The sequence below is a fragment of the Bos taurus genome, chromosome 3 (genome assembly GCF_002263795.3).
Source record: "Bos taurus isolate L1 Dominette 01449 registration number 42190680 breed Hereford chromosome 3, ARS-UCD2.0, whole genome shotgun sequence".
Lineage (NCBI taxonomy): Eukaryota > Metazoa > Chordata > Mammalia > Artiodactyla > Bovidae > Bos > Bos taurus.
The window spans coordinates 12,485,321-12,493,130 of NC_037330.1; the positions used below are offsets into that span (position 1 = coordinate 12,485,321).

The window sequence follows — 7,810 nt, forward strand, 5'->3', positions numbered from 1 at the left end:
TGTTATGATCTGTGATCAGTGATTTTTGATGTTACTGTTAAAGTTGTTTTAGGGTTCCCATATAAGACTGTGAACATTCAATGAATGTTGTGTGTGTTCTGACTGCTCCATCGAATAATGTTGCCCCCTATCTCTTTTCCTCTTTTTGGGCCTCCTTATTCCTTAAGACACACAACATTGAAATTAGGTCAATTAATAATCTTACAATGCTGTCAAGTGAAAGGAAGAGTCTTATATCTCTCAGTTTAATCTTAATCTTTAGTCTTATAGCTCTCAGAAATGAGGAAGGTATGTCTAAAGCCAAGGAAAGCATGTCTAAAATGAAGAAAGGCTGAAAACTAGGCCTTTTTGCAGAAGTTAGCAGGGTTGTGAATGCAGAAGAAAGCTTCTTAAGGAAAACAGTGTTACTCCAGTGAACACACAAATGATAAGAAAGTGAAACATATTCTCCACATTACTGCTGATACGGAGAGAGTTTCAGTGGTCTGGCAGAACGTTGAACCAGCTACAATATTCCCTTAAGCCAAAGCCTAATCCAGAGCAAGGCCCTAACTGTATTCAATTCTCTAAGGCTAAGAGAGGTGAGAAAGCCGCAGACACAGTCTGAAAGCTGGCAGAAGTTGGTTCATTAGGTTTAAGGAAAGAAGCCATCTCAATAACATAATGTATAAGGTGAAGTAGCAAATGCTATTATAGCAACTGCAGCAAGTTATCCAGAAGATCTAGCTAAAATAATTAATGAAGGTAGCTACATCAAATAACAGATTATTTTTTAATGTTAAAAGAATGACCATATTTTAAAAATTGAAGTTTAATTGATTTACAGTGTTGCAGGGAAAAAAGTTTTTGTTGTTTACCTGTTTCATGTATAGTAGTGTGTATCTGTTAATCCCCAAATCTTAATTTATCCCTTCCCCTGCCCCACTATTCCCTTTGGTAACCATAGTTTGTTTTCTGTGAGCCTATGTCTGTTTTGTAAATAAGTTTATTTGTATCATTTTTTTAGGTTCCAAACATCATAATATATGATATCAATCATATATTTGTCTTTTTCTGTCCGACTTACTTCACTTAGTATGATAATCTCTAGATCCATCCATGTTGCTGCAAATAGCATTATTTCATTCTTTTTTTTGGTTGAGAAATATTCCATTATACACACACACACACACACACACACAGAAAGACAGAGATAGAGAGAGAAAAGACATATATACCATACCTTGTTTATCTTTTCATCTGCTGGTGGACATTTAGGTTGCTTCCATGTTTTAGCCTTTGTAAATAGTGCTGCTATGAACTTTGGGGTGCAGGTTTCTTTTTGAATTAGTTTTATCCAGATACATGCCCAGAGTGGGATTGCTGGATCATATAGTCTTGAGGTTAGTTGCGTCCAACTCTTTGTGACTCCCTGGACTTACCCGGTAGGCTTCTCTGTTTATGGGATTTCCCAGGTAAGAATAGTGGGGTGAGTTGCCATTTCCTTCTCCAGGGGATATTCCTGCCTCAGGGATCGAACCCAAATCTCCTGCTTGGTAGGCAGAAGATTCTTTACCACTGAGCCACCAGGGAAGCTCCTTCTCCCTCCTTTTTAAGCACAGTTAGTGGATCATATGGTAACTTTATTTTTAGTCAAACAACCGATTTTTGATGTAGATGAAACAGCCTTATATTAAAAGAAGATGCCATCAAGGAATTTCATAACTAGAGAGGAGAAGTCAGTGCCTGGCTTCAGAATGTCAAAGAACAGGCTGACTCTCTTGTTAGAGGCTAATGTAACAGGAGATTTTAAGTTGAAACCAATGCTCATTTACCATTCCAAAATCCTAGGGCCTTTAAGAGAATTGTGATGAATCTATTCTTCCTATGTTCAGTAAATAAAACAACAAAACCTGAATGACAGCATATCTGTTTACAACATGGTTTACTGACTGTTTTAAGTCCACTGTTGAGACTTACTGTTCAGAAAAAAAAGAGTTATTTCCAAACATTATTGCATATTGGCAATACACCTGGTCAATCAAGAGCTCTCATGGAAATGTACATTAAGATTAACATTGTTTTCATGCCTGCTAATACAACATCCATTCTGCATCCCATGGATTTAGGAGTAGTTTTTACTTTCAAGTCTTATTCTTTAAGAAATACATTTTGGAAGGCTATAACTGCCGTAGATAGTTATTTCTTTTATGGATCTTGGCAAAGTAAATTGAAAACATTCTGGAAAGAATTCATTCTAGATACTATTAAACATTCATGATTCAAAGGAGGAGGTCACAGTATCAACACTAGTAGGAGTCTGGAGGAAGCTGATTCCAACTTTCATGGATGACTTAGAGGAATACAAGACTTCTGCAGAGGAAGTAACGGTAGATATGAAAGAGCAAGGGAACTAGAATTGGAAGTGGAGCCTGAAGATATGACTGAACTGCCATAATCTCATGATAAAAGTTGAGGTGGCTGCTTATTGGTGAACAAAGAAAGTGTTGTCTTCAGATGATATCTACTCCTGATTCTGTGAAGATTATTGGAATGACAACACAGGATTTAGAATATTACACAAACTTAACTGATAAAGCAGTAATAGTATCTCCAATTTTGAAAGCAGTGCTATTGTGAGTAAAATGCTATCGAACAGCATTGTGTGCTACAGAGAAGCCCTTTGTGAAGTCAGTCAATTGGGAGAACTTCACTGTTGTCTTATTTTAAGAAATTTCCACAACCACTGCAACCTTCAGCAATCACCATCCTGATCAGTCAGCACCATCATCGAAGGAAGATCCTCCACCAGCAAAAAGATTATGACTTGCTGAAGTCACAAATTAGGTATTTTAAATTAAAGTCTGTACATTTGAAAGACATAATGCTGTTGTGCACTTAATAGAATAAATTGTAGTGTAAATATAACTTATATACACTAGAAAGCTAAAAATTCCTGTGACTTTGCTTTATTGCAATGTTCGTTTACAGCAGTGTCTAGAGCCAAACCAACAGTATCTCCGAGGTATGCCTGTAGATCATTCGGCCAGGAAGACTCCTTCCAGTCACTTTTTGCTGAGACAAGGATTTTCAGTGTGCACCTGTGTTATACAGGATTGGCTTTAGAGCTGGGAGGTAATGAAGCCACAAGATAAGTCACTGGGGTGTGCTTCCTGGACGAGAGAAGGTGAAGACTGACATTCTGAGATGATTGTCAGAATGACTGGGGCTCTGTCAGGCTGCCTTTCTATAGTAATTGATCTACAAATTAGGATCCTGGTGGGATTGGCTGTGTACGTCTGTGCTGCTGTGCTATGCTTAGTCGCTCAGTTGTGTCCTATCCTTTGTGACCCCAGGCTCCTCTGTCCATGGGATTCTCCAGGCAAGAATACTGGAGTGGGTTGCCATGCCTTCCTGCAGGGTATCTTCCCAACCTGTAGGGTCGAACCCACGTCTCCTGCATTGCAGGCAGATTCTTTACCATTTGAGCCACCAAGGAAACCCAAGAATACTGGAGTGGGTAGCCTATCCCTTCTCCCTTCTTCCTGATCCAGGAATTGAACTGGAGTCTCCTGCATTGTAGGCAGACTCTTTGCCAGCTGAGCTATCAGGGAAGCCCATGTACATCTGTAAACACCTGTAAATATAATAACATGATTGATTCCTTCTGTTGCTCTCGTTTGTTTACCTGCCTCCCTTCGCCATAGTGACCAGGATGAAGAGGAGCTCAGAATAAGAAATAGATTCAGGACTTGGGATTCAGGGAACTTTAGCACAGTCTTCAGGTATTTAAAAAACTATTTTGTGGTACTCCTGAGGGGATAACAAGACTTATATATGGACACTTCCTGAAAGCATTTATTTTTAACTCATGAGAAAAATCTGAAGACAAAGTAAGTTGTTTCAGAGGACTTATAACTGCAGGTGTTTTTTCATGTGGTATCTTAATCAATTCCATTACTTATGGTTAGATGATTATTATTAATTATTTTCTTGTCACCAAGTCTCAAAATTGCAAAAACATTCTAAAAATGGTCAGGAAAAAGATCCTAAGGCTTTCTTAAAATATCAGCGTTGTCTCTGTCAGGCTGAGGGCCCTTGTGCATGCTAAGGGACAGGCAGGACACCTGGGCTGTGGCCTCCCTCAGGACATGACAAAGTCTTAATGGCCTCTCACTCCCCAGGTACCTGAAGTGAGAAATCCAAGAGAGAGGAGAATGGGTGATGGCAGCCAAAAGAGTAGAGTGCACAGGGAGGAAACCCAGTAAACTTGACTCTCCTGTGTGCATCCTTCCTGGCTGTCCATGTCCTGCTGGTAAAGACTGGCCCTGGCTGTCCTTATGGCCTTGGTGTGCTGTCTGCCCAGGGTACTTAAACCTGCTTTTCTGGGCTTTCCTGGAATTGTACTTACAAAAGGGAATCACAGTGCAGAGGCCAAGAAGGTGTGCTCTGGAGGCCAGTGGACTTTGTTACAATTCCAACTCAATCACTTACTTAAAAGCCATATGATCTTGATTAAGATATTTTTGCCTTTTGGAAATAGTTGTTTTTCCTTCTTTCACTCAAGTATAGTTGCTGTACCATATAAGTTACAGGTGTACAATACAGTGCTTCACAATTTTTAAAGGTTATACTCCATTTATAGTTATTAGACAACATTTACTATATTCCCCATGTTGTACAATATATTCTTGTAGCTTATTTTATACCTAAGGGTTTGTACCTCTTAATCCCCAGCTCCTATATCGTTCCTCTGCCCTCCCCTGTCCCCACTGGTAATCAATAATTTGTTCTTTGTAATTGAGTCTGCTTCTTTTTTTGTTATGTTCACTAGTTTGTTGTACTTTTGGATTCCACATATAAGTGATATTATACAGTGTTTGTCTTTCTCTGTCTGACTAGTTTCACTTAGCACAGTGCCCTCCAAATCTATTCATGTTGCTGCAAATGGCCACATGTTGTTCCTTTTCATGACTGAGTGATGTTCCATTGTACAGATATACCACATCTTTTTCAGCCATTCATTTGTTGATGGCCACAGTTGTTTCCATGTCTTGGTAATTGTAAATAATGCTGCTATGAATATTGGGGTGTGTGTATTTTTTCGAATTAGTGTTTTTGATTTTTTTTGTTTTTGGTATATACCCAGGAGTGGAATTGCTGAATCATATGATAATTCTATTTTTAGTTTTTTGAGGAAACTCCATACTGTTTTCCACCGTGGTTGCACCAGTTTGCATTCTCACCAACAGTGTTTGAGGGTTCTCTTTTCTTCATATCCTTGCTAACATTTGTTATTTGTGTTCTTTTTGATGATAGTCGTTCTGATAGGTGTGAGGTGATATTTCATTGTGTTTTTGATTTATATTTCCCTCATGATTAGTGATATTGATTGTCCTTTAATATACTTGTTGGTTTTTTGCATGTCTTTGAAGAAATGTCTATTCAAGTCTTTAGCCTGTATTTTGATTGGGTTATTAGGCTTTGTTTTTTACTACTAAATTGTAGGACATTCTTATATATTTTGGAGATAACCCCTTATCAAATATATGGTTTGCAAATTTTCTCTGTCATTCCAGAGGTTGCTTTTGAATTTGGTTGATTGTTTTCTTTGCTGTACTGAAGTTTTCCCGTTCGAGGTAGTTCCATTTGTTTATTTTTTGATTTTGTTGCTTGTGCTTTTGGTGTCATACCCATGAAATCATTACCAAGACAAATGTCATGAAGATTTTCCCCTGTGTTTTCCTTTAGAGGTTTTACAGTTTTGGGTGTTTAAATCTTTTAACTCATTTTGAATTTATAAGCATCCAATTCATCTCTCTCTTTTTCTTGCTTTCTTTTTTTTTTAATGTAGATATTCAATTTTCCCAAAATCATTTATTGAAAGGACTCTCCTTTCCCTATTGTGTATTCTTGGCATCCTCATTGAAATCAGTTGACTGTATATGTGAGAACTTGCTTCTGGACTCTCTATGCTGTTCCATTGATCTACATGTCTGTCTTCATGGAAATACTATGCTGTTATACTTACTATAGCTTTGTAATATATTTTTCAATTAGGATGTGTGATGCCTCCAGTTTTATTCTTCTTTCTCAAAATTGCTTTGGCTATTTGTGTTTTTTTTTGTGTTCCCACATGAAATTCAGAATTGTTTTTTTTCTAATTCTATTTCTGAAAAATGCCATTGGAATTTTGCTAGTAATTGCATTGAATCTGTAGATCACCTTGAGTAGTAAGGACATTTTAACTCTATCGTCTTTCAGTTCATGAACATGATGAGATATCTTTCCATTTGTTTACATCTTGTTTCACCAATACTTTTTGGCTTTCTGTAGACAAGTTTTTCATCTTTTAAAAGTTTAATTCCATGTTTTTTATTTCTTTTGTTGCTATTTTAAGTTGGATTGTTTTCCTAATTGCATTTTCAGATAGTTTATTCTTAGAGTACAGAAATGCAACTGATTTTTGTATGTTGACTTTGTATACTACAACTGTGCTGAATTGGTATATTAGTTTTAACATGCATATTGATCACTGATATATCTTCAGTGTCCACAGCAGTACTTGTGGGCATTTAGTAGATAATAAATAAGCATTTGTGGAATTAATTTATTATTTCAGATATAAATTATAAGTCTATCTGTAAAATGAATTTTCCTAAGAGAAATTGTTGGGGTAAATATATATCTTAAAATGAATATTAGCTCTTTCTGCCATCTTTCCATGACACCAGAATGGTGTGCATGAATGTCCTGGCTAATGCTCTCAAGAGTATCAGCAATGCCAAAAAGAGAGGCAAACACCAGGTCCTTTATTAGGTCATGCTCCAAAGTCATCAATCAGCTTTCTAACTGTGATGATGAAGCATGGTTACATTGGCAAATTTGAAATCATTGATGATCACAGGGCTGGGAAAACTGTTGTGAACCTCACAAGCAGGCTAAATAAGTGTGGAGTGATCAGTTCCAGATATGATGTGCAACTCAAAGATCTAGAAAAATGGCAGAATAACCTGCTTGCATCCTGTCAGTTTGGTTTCATTGTACTGACAACCTTAGCTGGCATCATGGACCATGAAGAAGCAAGACAAAAACACACAGGAGGGAAAATCCTTGGATTCTTTTTCTAGGGATGTAATACATGCAAATAAAATGCCTCAGAGGGCAAAATAAAAGGAATACTAGAATATCATCAATGGAGCTGTTTCAATGTATGGAAATACGCTTTCCTCCCACAGCCTTAGCAAAAGATTATTATCTTTGCAAATCTGATAGTATTTCAGTGTATTTTAATTCACATTTTCCCTAATATGAGTAAAGCTGAGTGCCATAGATGTTTTTATTTTTTAAATTGTCTCTCAATATTTGTTGCTCCCCCTACCCTGTTTAGACCCGATTTTATTCTTTCCAGGTCTCCACAAAATTTTCCAATCTGATTAATTGAGCAATCCTTCTTTCCCCCATTAATATTACCTGGTTACCATGTACTAAATTCTCATGTATTTGATTATTTATCTTGTAATTAGTGACGTTTATAAATCAACAGAGTTCAGTTTTAGTGATGAGCACCTACAAAAACTTCTTTAGATTGAAGTCTTATTAGAAAAGAATAAGATGAACAGATTTTGAATGTTTAGTTTGATGTATTTTGACAACTGTATTTACTTAATTATTATCTCCCCTCCAACATAGAACATATCCATCACCCCAAGAAGTCCCCATAAATCACTTTCTGATCAGTGTGCAATGCCTACCTTAAACCAATCTCTTTCTGATTTACCACTTCTAATTACTTTTGCCTGATACTGGATATCATACAAACAGAATCATA

The 7,810-nt window shown here is 36.9% G+C and overlaps 1 pseudogene; it reads left to right on the forward strand.

The window, feature by feature from the left end:
• The first annotated feature begins 6,714 nt into the window (after positions 1-6,714).
• Positions 6,715-7,567, forward strand: LOC107132094 (small ribosomal subunit protein uS8-like; annotated as a pseudogene).
• The last annotated feature ends 243 nt before the right edge of the window (positions 7,568-7,810 follow it).